A 12159-nucleotide genomic window follows, 5' to 3' on the forward strand; every position below is an offset into this window, starting at 1 on the left:
CTTTGGGGGATGTGGGACAGGGATGGTGGGGGGAGGTGTAGGGAAGAACAAAAGGGAAAGTCTATGACAGGTTGGAAAGCCTCAGAGATTAAATGACAGAAGAAGATACAAGCCCGCTACAGCATGTTGCACTACCTTCCAGCTTCATCTGTTGGTACCGCAGCAATTAGCACAACACTTTACTGCACCAGCGATCAGCGTTCGATTCCCAGCACTGTCCAGAAGGGGTCTGTACATTCTCCACATGACTCTGTGGGTTTCTCAGGGTGCTCTGATTTCCTCCCACATTCTAAAGGTGTATGGTTAGGATTAGGATTAATGTGTTGTGGGCATGGTATGTTGGTGATGGAATCATAGTAACGTTTCCGGGCTGCCCTCTACTCAATCCTTGAACTGTGTTGTTTGTTGATGTATAATAATGCATTTCAATATCCATGTGACAAATAAAGCTAGTCTTTATCTTTATCTTTAATCATTCCTGCCTGCACTCTGTCGCAGATGTAATTTTTTGCTCTTTTCTTCCCTCCCCATTGTCTCTGACTTCCTGCAATTTGAAAACTTGTAACATCTAGAGCAAAATCTGATGAAATATAACAAGACCATAAGATATCGGAAGAGAATTAGGCCATTTGGCCCACTTGAGTTTACTCTGCCATTTCATCATGGCTGATCCAATCTTCCTCTCAGCTCCAATCTCCTGCCTTCTCCCCGTATCCCTCCATGCCCTGCCCAATCAAGAATCTATCAACCTCTGTCTTAAATATACATAAAGACATGGACTCTACAGCTGCCTGTGGCAAATAATTCCACAGATTTACCAATCTCTAGCTAAAGAAATTGCTTCTCATCTCCGTTTAAAAGGACACCCCTCTACTCTATGGCTGTGTCACCAAACGCTCTTCATCTGACAAGCCATTCAATCCTGGAATCATTTTTATGAATCTCCTTTGAACCCTTTCTAAGATAGGGGGCTCAAAACAGCTCACAATACTCCAAGTGAGGCGTTACCAGTGCTTCATAAAGTCTCAACATTACATCCTTTTATAGTCTAGTCCTCTTGAGATGAATGCGAACATTGCATTTGCCTTTCTCACCACAGAGTCAACCTGCAAATTAACCTTAAGGGAGTCCTGCAGAAGGACCCCTAAGTCCCTTTGCACCTCAGATTTTTGTATTTTCTCTCTACTGAGAAAAATAGTCAACCCTTCCATTTCTTTTAACAAAGTGTATGACCATACATCTTTTGACACTGTATTCCATCTGCCTTTTCTTTACCCATTCTCCTAGTCTGTTTCAAAGATACATTTAATGTCAGAGATATGTATACATCCTAAAATGCTTTTTCTTCGCAACCATCCATAAAGACAGAGCGCCTCAAAGAATGAATAACAGTTAAATGCTAGAACCCCAAAGTCCCCCCATGTCCTTCTGCAGCCTCTCTACTTCCTCAGAACTATCTGCCCCTTCACCTATCTTCATATTGTCTGCAAGCATTGTAACAAAGTCATCAATTCCATTATCCAAATCATTGACATATAAAGTAAAACAAACCCGTCCCAACCACACCTCTGTGAAACACCACTAGTCACCAGCAGCCAGCCAGAAAAGGCACCCCTTATTCCCATTCTTTGCTTCCTGCCAATCAGCCACTGCTTTATCCATGCTAGAATCTCTTCTGTAATACCATAGGCTCATAGCTTGTTAAGCAGCTTCATGTGTGGCACCGTTTCAAAGGCCTTCTGAAAATCCAAGTACGCAACATCAACCAATTCTCCTTTGTCTGTCCAACTTGGTATTTCTTCAAAGAATTTGAATAGATTTGTCAGGCAAGATTTTCCCTTGAGAAAACAATGCGGCCTATGGCCTATTTTATCATGTGCCTCCAGGTACCCTGAGGCCTCATCCTTAATAATCAACTCCGACGTCTTCCCAGCCACTGAGGTCTAACTAACTGGCCTATAGTTTTCTTTCTTTTGCCTCTCTCCCTTCTTGAAGAGTGGAGTGACATTTGCAATTTTCCATTCTTCCAGAACCATTCCAGAATCTAGTGATTCTCGAAAGATCATTACTAATACCTCTAAAATTTCTTCAACCATCTCTTTCAGAGCTCTGGGGTGTGTACCATCTGGTCCAGGTGACTTATCCACCTTCAGACTTTTCAGTTTCCCAAGAACCTTCTTTCTAATTATGGTAACTCCACATACTTCATGTTCACAAACTTCTACCATAGTGCTAGTGTCTTCCACAGTGAAGGCTGATGCAAAGCACTTATTCAGTTTGTCTGCTATTTCGTTGTCCCCCACTATTACCTCTGTCCAGCATTGTTTTCCAGTGGTCCAATATCCATTCTCGCCTCTCTTTTACACTTTATGTATCTGAAGAAACTTTTGGCATTATCTTTAATATTGTTGGCTAGCGTACTTTCATATTCCAACTTTACCTTCTTAATGACTTCTTAGTTGCCTTCTGTTAGTTTTGAAAAGCATCCCAAGCCCCTAATGTCCCACTAATTTTTGCTTTATATGTGCCCTCTCTTTGGCCTTTATGTTGGCCTTGACTTCTCTTGTCAGCCACGGTTGTGTCATCTTTCTTTTAGAGTACTTCTTCCTCTTGGGATAAGGATAATCCAAAGAGCTTTTACAGGTATATTAAGAGCAAAAGGATTGTAAGGGATAAAATTGGTCCTCTTGAAGATCAGAGTGGTCGGCTATGTGCGGAACCAAAGGAAATGGAGGAGATCTTAAATAGGTTTTTTGCATCTGTGTTTACTAAGGAAACTGGCATGAAGTCTATGGAATTAAGGGAAACAAGTAGTGAGATCATGGAAACTGTACAGATCGAAAAGGAGGAGATCCTTGCTGTCTTGAGGAAAATTAAAGTGGATAAATCAACGGGACCTGACAGGGTGTTCCCTCGGACCTTGAAGGAGATTAGTGTTGAAATTGCAGGGGCCCTGGCTGAAATATTTAAAATGTCGCTGTCTACAGGTGAGGTGCTGGAGGATTGGAGAGTGGCTCATGTTGTTCCATTGTTTAAAAGAGGATCGAAAAGTAATCCAGGAAATTATAGGCCAGTAAGTTTAACGTCGGTAGTAGGTAAGTTATTGGAGGGAGTACTAAGAGAAAGAATCTACAAGCATTTGGATAGACTGGGACTTATTAGGGAGAGTCAACATGGCTTTGTGCGTGGTAGGTCATGTTTGACCAATCTATTGGAGTTTTTCGAGGAGGTTACCAGGAAAGTGGATGAAGGGAAGGCAGTGGATATTGTTTACATGGACTTCAGTTGCTAGGTATACATGGAGAGGTGGTAAATTGGATTAGACATTGGCTCGATGGAAGAAGCCAGAGATTGGTGGTAGAGAATTGCTTCTCTGAGTGGAGGCCTGTGACTAGTGGTGTGCCACAGGGATCAGTGCTGGGTCCATTGTTATTTGTCATCTATATCAATGATCTGGATGATAATGTGGTAAATTGGATCAGCAAGTTTGCTGATGATACAAAGGTTGGAGGTGTAGTAGACAGTGAGGAAGGTTTTCAGAGCCTGCAGAGGGACTTGGACCAGCTGGAAAAATGGGCTGAAAAATGGCAGATGGAGTTTAATATTGACAAGTGTGAGGTATTGCACGATGGAAGGACAAACCAACGTAGAACATACAGGGTTAATGGTAAGGCACTAAGGAGTGCAGTGGAACAGAGGGATCTGGAAATACAGATACAAAATTCCCTAAAAGTGGCGTCATAGGTAGATAGGGTCGTAAAGAGAGCTTTTGGTACATTGGCCTTTATTAATCAAAGTATTGAGTATAAGAGCTGGAATAGTATGTTGAGGTTGTATAAGGCATTGATGAGGCCGAATCTGGAGTATTGTGTTCAGTTTTGGTCACCAAATTACAGGAAGGATATAAATAAGGTTGAAAGAGTGCAGAGAAGGTTTACAAGGATGTTGCCGGGACTTGAGAAACCCAGTTACAGAGAAAGGTTGAATAGGTTGGGACTTTATTCCCTGGACCGTAGAAGAATGAGGGGAGATTTGATAGAGGTATATAAAATTATGATGGGTATAGATAGAGTGAATGCAAGCAGGCTTTTTCCATTGAGGCTAGGGGAGAAAAAAACCAGAGGACATGGGTTAAGGGTGAGGGGGGAAAAGTTTAAAGGGAACATTAGGGGGGACTTCTTCACACAGAGAGTGATGGGAGTATGGAATGAGCTGCCAGACGGGGTGGTAAATGCGGGTTCTTTTTTAACATTTAAGAATAAATTGGACAGATACATGGATGGGAGGTGTATGGAGGGATATGGTCCGTGTGTAGGTCAGTGGGACTAGGCAGAAAATGGTTCGGCACAGCCAAGAAGGGCCAAAAGGCCTGTTTCTGTGCTGTAGTTTCTATGGATGTACCCTGTGCCTTCCAAATTGCTTCCAGAATTTCCACCCATTGCTGATCTGCCGTCATCTCTGCTAGTGTTCTTTACCAATCATTTCTAGCCAACTCCCCTCTCGTGCCTTTGTAATTTCCTTTACTCCACTGATACATCTGACTTTAACTTCTCCTTCTCAAATTTTAGGGTGCATTCGATTTTATGATGATCACTCTCCACTAAGGGTTCTTATACCTTAAACTCTCTAATCAATTCTGGTTCATTGCACCACACCCAATCCAGATTAGTTGATCATCTGGTGGGCTAAACCGTGAGCTGCTTTAAAAAGTCATCTCGTAGGCACTCTAGAAATTCCCCCTCCTGTAATCCAGCACAAACCTGATTTTCCCAATCTACATGCATATTGAAGTCCCCATGATTATTGTAATATTGCCTTTTTTACATGCATTGATGCATTTTCTACCTCCCATTGTAATTTGTAGGCCACAACCTTACTACTATTTGGGGTTCTGTATACAACTTCCATCAAGGTCTTTTCACCCTTGCAGTCCCTTAGCTCTATTCCAGAATAATTCAACACCTTCTGGACCTATGTCACCTCTTTCTGATTTGATTTCATTTTTTACCAACCTTCTTGCCTATTTTTTCAAGACAATACGTATCCTTGGGTATTAAGCTCCCAGCTATAATCTTTCAGCCGTGATTCAGTGATGCCTACAACATCACAGCTGCCAATCTGCAACTGTGCTGCAAGTTCACCTACCTTATTCCATATACTACACACATTCAGATACAATTTCAATTTTGTCCACCTTTTATGTCGCAACTGAGCGTATTGACTGCAATTCTGCCCTACCAACAGCCTCTCCTGACTACACATTGCTTCTGTTTGTAAAACAACTACTTCAACTGCAGCACTATTATCTGTCTTTGAAATATAGACAGCTCAGGACACTAGTCCCACCTTTTCATTCCTAACTTTGTTTGCTGTTTTACGAACATCTCCCTCCACAAACTCACCAGTGATGGTTCTGGCACTCTGTTTCCCATCCCTCTGCAACTCTAGTTTAAACCCCACCATGCAGCATTGATATCCCACTGGGATATTAGCCACCTGCAGTTCAGGTGCAAACTGTCCCTTCTGTATGGGTCCCACCTTTCCTAGAAGAGAGGCCAACGATCCAAAAATCTTATGCCCTTCCTCCTACACCAACTCCATAACCACATATTAAGCTGTATAATCTTCCTAGTTCTAGCCTCATTTGCACGTGGCATGGGTAGCAACCCTGAGATCACAACCCTAGAGGTCCTGCCCTTTAACTTAGCACCAAACTCCTTGAACTCCCTAGGCTGAACCTTGTCACTTGTGCTACCCATATCATTGGTATCGACATGGACCACGACTTCTGGCTGTTCACCCTCCCACCTAGGAATGCTGAGGATTAGATCCAAGGATATCCTGGACCCTGGCACCTCAGAGGCAAGTCACCATCTGCAAATCTTATTCTTGTCCATAGAGCTTCCTGCCCATTCCCCTAACTAACAAATTCCCTATCACCACAATGTGCCTCTTCTCCCCCCTTCCCTTCTAAGTCTCAGCGGCAGACTCAGTGCCAGAGACTGCACCACTGTGGCTTTTCTCTGTTAGGTTATCTGCCCGACAGTATTCAAAGTGATATACCCGTCATCGATGGGGATGGCCACTGGGGTACTTTGCACTGTCTCCTTAGCCCCTTCCCCCTTCCTGACTGTCATACAGTTTCCTTTGTCCTGCACCTTGGGTGTAACTACCTCTCTATATGTCCTATCTATCACCCCTTCTGCCTCCTGAATGACCCGGAGTTCATCCAGTTCCAGCTCCTACTCCCTAATGTGATTTATTAGAAGCTGCAGCTGGATGCACTTCTCGCAGTTGTAATCGTCAGAGATACTGGAGGTCTCCTTGCCTACTCACATCCCATAAGAGGAGCAATTCACTATCCTGCCTGGCACTGCTACTGTCCTAGCTGAGCAGATATAAAGAAGAGAAGGAAAAACAACTTGAGCTTTTCTTTCCTTTGCTTTCTCTGAGTGAAGCCTTGAGAAGCTAAAGCCTTGAGATCACCACTCAGACAATGGCCTCTGTGCTTGCCCCTGCCTTCCTTTAATTTGTTCTTGCTAATCAATCCCAAACAGCAATTGGTCGCTGGTCAAAGCTTTATTATGCTTCCATTGCCTGGTCCTGCCTTTTATCCTCAGCCAGTGGACTTGATTGAGGTCTCTTCCTCTCCAAACTTCCGATGTCCGGATTGGCCACTTGTCAGAGCTCTATTATGCTGCTGTAACCTGCTCCTGCCTTTTATGTTCAGGCAATGGACCTGATTGAAGTCTCTCCTCTCCAAACTTCTGATGCCTGGATTGGCCACTTGTCAAAGCTCTATAAAAGTGAAAAGATAACAATGTCTCTTCTTTCCATTTGCCTGTCCTGCTGAGCACTTCCAACTTTTTGTTTTGTTCTCTTTCTCGTATCCTGTGTATTTTGTATATTTTGTTTCACTGTAATTGCTTTGTCAATATCTTTGCCAACCTGTTTCAAAATACAATACGGCCTTGTTGATTAGGAACGACCTAGTTTTTGGAATAATTCAGAGCAGCTTCAGCTACAGTTGGCTTGCTTTAGATCAGTGTCTTTGGACTATTAGTACATTCCTAATTTTTTTGTTGTTGTTTAAGGATGTTTAACTACTGGTGCTGATATTAATCATTTGTGAACCTAATGTTTTGGTGGAGGGTCTTTGTACAGAAACACCTGGCAATCACTTTTACATTTAAGAGAATCTGCTGTGAGACAGCTATTTTGGGAAGCCTGCAAATATTGAAATCCACATAAATATGTCCTCTAGCTTGTTCCATCCATACAGAAAAAAATATAAATGGTTGAAGGCAAATTGATTTGATGGTGAAATTGAAACATTATAAGTCTCCCTCATTCCTTTCATCACTCCCTTTCCTTCTCCAAGTTGGTCACAAGCTGCCTGCTTCATGCCAATTGTAGTCCCTTGCAATTTTTTTAAGGGACACCCGTAAGGATTAATGATAGATTGGGTCGGCTAATTCCATGCCTCCACCAGCCCCAGCCAGACATGCTTCACAGTCCTTCGGAGCGATAGCTCGTTCTGTTCCGTGAAACATTCACCAACTTTGTTATCTGTAGCACCCATTGAAGTTAACCTATTAGGCCAGTTGTACAAAGAAGGCAACATGCATTGAGGATAATGAAGAGCAAAACCAACCCATCCTTGATAATTGTATTGCGTTGTGATATGCAATGGTTTCAACAGCTGAAAACCATTTGTTTTCCAGTATCTGTAGCTCTTTCTGAAGCCAGACCTATTTACTGTAATATCTGTAGAACTGCTTGTGACCTAAATACAAGTGGAAAAACTGTTTATCAAAGACTTGGAATCTAGAACTGCACAAAATATTGATCGCACAGCTGCTGCTCCAGAGTTTCAAGGTCACTTTTGAGCCTGGGAGGTGAATGGTCCTGGTCATCAGCCTTAAAGAATTTTGAAGTCAAAAATGAGTTCACTGCCATACGCACAAGTACATATACATAGAGGTGCATTGAAAGTTTACCTGCAGTAGCATCTCAGGCAGAAAGCATCAGATAGGTAGTTACAAATGTTGCCAATCCTGATCATCTAGAGCTGTTCCACCCTAGAATTTATAGGACTGGGACTGCAATACATGTTGCAATCTCATTGAAATCACAGTTTCCACAATTTGTGCTGTCAACTTCCTTTGGATGCAAGGTTGGTTGTGATCTGTCTCAAGGTTGTCTATTTAGCCTCTTGCTCTACTCTATACTTATGACTGTGAGGCTAAGCACAGCTCCAATACCATATTTAAGTTTGCCGACAACATCACTGCTGTTGGCTGAATGAAATGTGACAAACCAGTTCATAGGAGGAACATTGAAGAACTGGTTGAGTGGTGCTGCACCAAGAACCTCTCATTCAACATCTGAAAAACCAAAGAGCTGGTTATTGGTTCCAGGAGGAAGAAACCGACAGTCCATGAGCCAGTCCTCATTAGGTGGTGAGGGACAGTAACATTAAGCTCCTTAGCGTTATTGTTTCAGAGGATATGTTCTGGGATCAGCACATAAGTGCCTTTACAAAGAAAGCACGGCAACACCTCTACTTTGATAAATTTCTACAGATGCATAGTAGGGAGCATCATGACTGGTTGCATCAAGGCCTGGTATGGAAACACCAGTGCCCAGGAACAGAAAAGTCTACAAGAAGTAGTGGATACAGCCCAGTCCATCACAGGAAAAACCCTCCCTATCATTGAGCACATCTACAAGGAGCGCTACCACAAGAAAGCAGCATCCAACATTTAGGACCCCCACCATCCAGGCCATGCACTCATCTCACTGCCGTATTTGGGAAGGACCTATAGAAGCCTTAGGTTCCTCACCACATGGTTCAGAAACACTATATACTCTCCAACCATCAGGCTCCGCCTGAACCAGTATGGATAACTACACTCACATCAACAATGATGGACTGATTCCACAACTTTCAACTCATGTTCTTATTATTATTTAGTTATTTATTTACAGTACTGTGCAAAAGTCTTAGGGATATATATATATACATATAGCTAGTATCTCTGAGTCTTTTGCACAATAATGTATTTGTCAACATGGAGCAGGAAGCGAGTTTGTATATCTGGCGAGAGCAAAGAATGTTGGGAATTTTGAGGGAGGAAAGCCACTGGAGGGATGTGGAGCAAGAAACAAGGAAGGAGTACCGGGGTGCAGGGTGGTTCACTCCCCTCTCCCTTCCCTTTTTTTCATCCATGATTCCCCTCTCAGTGCCCCATTCCCACTCTTAGTCCACATAGAGACCCATATCAAAATCAGGTTTATCGTCATTCGCATATGTCATGAAACTTGTTTATTTTTTTGCAGAAGCCGTATAGTACAATACTGTCCAGTGGAGACGTGGCTTATTTTGATTGTCAAAAGTCACTTCCATCATGATTGGTTAGTTTAGAAACTGCAGTTGTTTTCCCCATTGGACAGCTGTCTGGTGTCCAATTTCAAATATCCTGGGTGTACAGAGAACATGTAGGGGAGGTTTTCTCTCTATCCCTTTGTTTAAGGCAAGTGGTGCACATGACCATTGGGAAGGTATGCTCTCTGCGCGCTTTTAACTAAGGCTACATCCACTGGACCGGACAATTTTGAAAACGCCAGTTTCACGTAAAAACAATAGGCGTCCACACCAGGCATTTTTGAAGATACCTCCGTCCACATTAAAATGAGTATTTGGGCGAATCTCCTCCAACTGGGCATGCGCAGGACACATCTACAGAAAACAACCGAAGAGGAGGCGGTCACGAGGAAATCTGCAGATGCTGGAAATTCAAGCAACACATACAAAAAATGCTGGTGAACGCAGCAGGCTAGGCAGCATCTATAGGAAGAGGTACAGTAAACGTTTCGGGCCAGGACCCTTTGTCAGGACTAACTGAAAGAAGAGATGGTAAGAGATTTGAAAGTGGGAGGGAGAGGGGGAGATCTGAAATGATAGGAGAAAACAGAAGGGGAGGGGTGGATCTAAGAGCTGGAGAAGAGAGAGGATCATGGGACGGGAAGCCTGGGGAGAAAGAGAAAGGGGGAGGGGAGCCCGGAGGGTGGAAAGCACGCAAGGAGTTATAGTGAGAGGGACAGAGGGAGAAAAAAGAGAGAGAAAAAAAAGGAAGGAAATTTTTAAAATATATAAAATAAATAAGGGATGGGGTGTGAAGTGGAAGAGGGGCAGTAACGGAAGTTAGAGAAGTCAATATTCATGCCATCAGGTTGGAGGCTACCCAGACGGAATATAAGGTGTTGTTCCTCCAACCTGAGTGTGGCTTCACCTTGACAGTAGGGGAGGCCATGGATAGACATATCAGAATGGGAATGGGACGTGGAATTGAAACGTGTTGCCACTGGGAGATCTTGCTTTCTCTGGCGGACAGAGTGTAGGTGTTCAGCGAAACAGTCTCCCAACCTGCATCGGGTCTCGCCAATATATAGAAGGCTGCACCGGGAGCACCGGATGCAGTATATCACCCAGCCGACTCACAAGTGAAGTGTCGCCTCACCTGGAAGACTGAATGGTGGTGAGGGAGGAAGTGTAAGGGCATGTGTAGCACTTGTTTCGCTTACAAGGATAAGTGCCGAGAGGGAGATCGGCGGGAAGGGATGGGGGGGGGAACGAATGGACAAGGGAGTCGCATAGGGAGCGATCATTGCGGAAAGCAGAAAGGAGGGGAGAGGGAAAGATGTGCTTGGTGGTGGGATCCCGTTGGAGGTGGCAGAAGTTACGGAGAATTATATGTTGGACCCGGAGGCTGGTGGGGTGGTAGATGAGGACCAGGGGAACCCTATTCCTAGTGGGGTGGCGGGAGGATGGAGTGAGAGCAGATGTGCGTGAAATGGGAGAGATACATTTGAGAGCAGAGTTGATGGTGGAGGAAGGGAAGCCTCTTTCTTTAAAAAAGGAGGACATCTCCTTCGTCCTGGAATGAAAAGCCTCATCCTGAGAGCGGATACGGTGGAGACGGAGGAATTGCGAGAAGGGGATGGCAGTTTTGCAAGAGACAGGGTGGGAAGAGGAATATTCCAGGTAGCTGTGAGAGTCCGTAGGCTTATAGTAGATATACTGCTCTCCACCCTCTGGGCTCCCCTCCCCCCCTCTCTTTCTCCCCAGGCTTCCCGTCCCATGATCCTCTCCCTTCTCCAGCTCTTAGATCCACCCCTCCCCTCCTGTCTTCTCCTATCATTTCAGATCTCTCCCTCCCCCTACCACTTTCAAATCTCTTACTATCTCTTCTTTAAGTTAGTCCTGATGGAGGGTCCTGGTCCGAAACATCGACTGTACCTCTTCCTATAGATGCTGCCTTGCCTGCTGTGTTCACCAGCAATTTTTTAAGAGGAGGCGGTATTCTATTTCCGTTTCCGCTGCGGCCTTATGCTGTTTCCATTGGTCAAAAATTGGAGTATCTACAACAACAGCGAAAGAAAGTTTTCAACAATATCTGCGAGGGATACAAAGAAAACCTCTGCTGGAAAAAAGCAGGCTAAACTTCTTCGTCTGGACAGACAATGAAGTCAAGCTGCTTCTGCGATTTACAAACAACTACAAAGTCAGCAAAGCAGTGGAGAACGTGGACTGGGAGTTGTGCTAAACCAAATACAACAACATCCTCGACCGCTATAAAGAACAATACCTCACAGCAGAGCATTCGGAATTTCTGGGTAAGGACTACCCGCACTAATTGGACGATATGACCAAGACAATTATTGTAACCAAACTTAAGACGATTTGCCACAAATACCAGCAGGCAGTGGATGCGGGACAAAAAAATGGACACGGTAGAGTAGTTCTACTGTACTTTGGGTTATGTGAGCAGATCTGTGGCGGGGGGCGGGGGGGGGCTCACCAGCCACCATGGCAATTCAAGGCAGCATTGAAACCTGCAAATTGGGGGATAGGGTTGACGCACATCACAGCGACTGATGTACAGCCTCTTCACCCACTCCGACAGTCTGGACCAAGCGACAGCTGATGGCTGCGACATGTTTGGTGTCGAATCTCGCCGTGAAAGACTTGGTGCACGTTTGTCCAGTTACAGACTAGAAAAACTTAAAAAGAAATTGCCAAACGACAGACAGCTGTTGGCTCTCATGCAGAAGGATTTAAGACTACAAAAACAAATACTGCGGCGTATGGAGGCA

At 44.1% G+C, this 12159-nt stretch overlaps 1 protein-coding gene across 2 annotated transcripts in view; it reads left to right on the top strand.

Annotated features, from left to right (window-relative positions):
• The window catches only part of atrnl1b (attractin-like 1b), a 1064590-nt gene that overhangs the window by 931782 nt on the left and 120649 nt on the right, over positions 1-12159 (top strand). The gene's annotated exons all lie outside the window — the stretch shown is intronic.

This window comes from Mobula birostris, chromosome 21 (assembly GCF_030028105.1).
Source record: "Mobula birostris isolate sMobBir1 chromosome 21, sMobBir1.hap1, whole genome shotgun sequence".
In the NCBI taxonomy this organism is placed as follows: Eukaryota; Metazoa; Chordata; class Chondrichthyes; order Myliobatiformes; family Myliobatidae; genus Mobula; species Mobula birostris.